Source organism: Montipora capricornis, chromosome 6 (assembly GCF_036669925.1).
Source record: "Montipora capricornis isolate CH-2021 chromosome 6, ASM3666992v2, whole genome shotgun sequence".
NCBI classification, from domain to species: domain Eukaryota; kingdom Metazoa; phylum Cnidaria; class Anthozoa; order Scleractinia; family Acroporidae; genus Montipora; species Montipora capricornis.
In genome coordinates this window covers 51,002,526-51,004,573 of record NC_090888.1, presented here as the reverse complement: position 1 = coordinate 51,004,573, position 2,048 = coordinate 51,002,526, and the positions used below count along the sequence as shown (strand labels likewise).

At 42.5% G+C, this 2,048-nt stretch overlaps 1 pseudogene; it reads right to left on the bottom strand.

Annotated features, from left to right (window-relative positions):
* Positions 1-453: 453 nt before the first annotated feature.
* Positions 454-1,253, bottom strand: LOC138051072 (uncharacterized; annotated as a pseudogene).
* Positions 1,254-2,048: the final 795 nt, after the last annotated feature.

Genomic DNA, 2,048 nt, shown 5'->3' with positions numbered 1-2,048 from the left:
GAAAATCGAAATGCTTTCTCCCCTAAAAGCAAATTATTGTGGATTCCAATAATTTTTGATTGGGAAAACTGTTTGTTGATCATTTTGTCTTGTTAACGCATAGTTGTCTTTAGAAAGCAAAGTTGTGTTGACATCGTCTATTGACCAAACGTGGTTTATGCAAATACACGCGAAACACGCAGGAGTGGTATTAACGATTATGTTATAAAACAAATGGTTAACGGCTCAGCGTGCACTATTGAGTTATAGTGCACTTGGGAGTTTGCTAAGCACTCAAGAAGCTAGAGTCGCTCGAGGCGATAGCCTAATTTGGGTAGTCGGGTCTACATGGAACGCCATTGGCGCTTTTCGATCCTGCGGCTTTCCTTTGTTCCATGATTTGTCATTATAAAATCCACAGTAACCTACAGATACAGTATAAACACTTTTAGCTGAGAGTGACAAACGAAAAGACTATGGAGAAACGTTCTTTCCAGAGTGGGCTAGTCTCTGGCGCATCTTGTGGTACAAATCGGCCGCCTTTTTCTCCACGCTCGCGCGAAGATTGTTGTTATCTTGCATAAGGTGCGCCAACACGTCTTTTGGTGTTTGCTCCATCTCCTCCGGGTTTACTCCCAGTTTTAACCATGTCTCCGCTCGCATTTGTTCCCGTTTCTGTGTTTTTGCTGTCTTGTATCTTTCTCCAAAATCGCCTTATACTTTCGGCAAATGCACGTCCGACACGCTCGCGAGCAGATTCCGCTAATCGGTAGCCAAGAGGCAGAACACTTGATTGTTAAAGTTCAAACACTGTGCTCGGTTGCCCACAAACTTCTCTCCATCTCCAAACTGCGTCGCCGTTTAGTTGGAAGTGAAACATTGGACTGTTTTCGTTAACAAAAGGAGGTACAATATTGATCAAAAGCGGGTGGATCGGGTTTTCAAAGAGCTCCCGATCACTTACGTTTTCGCTTGCCTTACTCATTGCGGAACAGGTTTGAATAAATCAGCTGCGCCAACAAGATACTTTTGAAATTCCCGCTAATTGTGACTTTTTTAATTATAGTTGAGTGGTTTTCCTAAATGGGTATTGTTAATCTTGACAGCCATTATTATACAGACCTGTGCTCAAGACAATAGCTCTTCAACCCGAGACGCACCGTTTCCAAACACAACTCCAACAAGTAGTTTTCAAACTCAAAAGGCGAAAGGTTCTTGTTGACCAATTTTCGAAGTTGAAACGGATTTTGTTCCGGAAGAGATCTATCTTCCATTTGCCGTGCGTGAAAATTCGAAAGGTCGTTTAGATAGTGAAAAAGTTGCTGTTGAAAACGGCCCCCATACAAAAATGGCCGATTTTTGTCCAGTTTAAAACGCAATAGGCGAATCCTTATACCTTCTATATTCACTTACTTCTCGGCTTAAATTGAAGGTAAGACCTTCTTCTTCAAAACGCCGCGGGTGAAAGTTGAAGTTATAACTCCTGGAAATCAGAAAACTAAATTTTATCAGCCCTAGTGGGCCAATTCGGCCTGGTGCCTTATGCTCCCCCAGCGGGGCTCCGAGGATTGAGTGAGTGAGTGAGTGGGCCAATTTGGGCCCTTTCTTCTCTTATTCAGGACATTTCAAGGCACGCGCGCTTTCGAATTTGCCGCTTCACCGGTTATAAATAATTAATGATGTCCAGGCATTCTGCGCGATTCCATCGCGCAGAATGCCTATTGTTCTCCGGACATTTACTTCCAGAGCAATAAAAATTATTGATCAGTACAATCAGCGGCCGAAAATGACTCAAATGGTTCTCATTGGTCAAATATTTCGCGCTCTTTCTCCCTTGGGGAATTCTGCTTTGCTCATTAACTTGTCAGGGCGGAGCTAAGAAACAAAGGACGTTTCAAGTTATTGTTTTCGCTATTGTTCCTCGATATCAGAATGCATTACAAGCCGACTTTCACAAACATTTCAAATTTGCATTTACCATTTCTGATCTCGCAAAATGCCTGTTTTAGGATTTCGCATTTACTGGAAAAAGCCCTCGGCCTCTTGTTCAAAACAATCATAACCAAAAA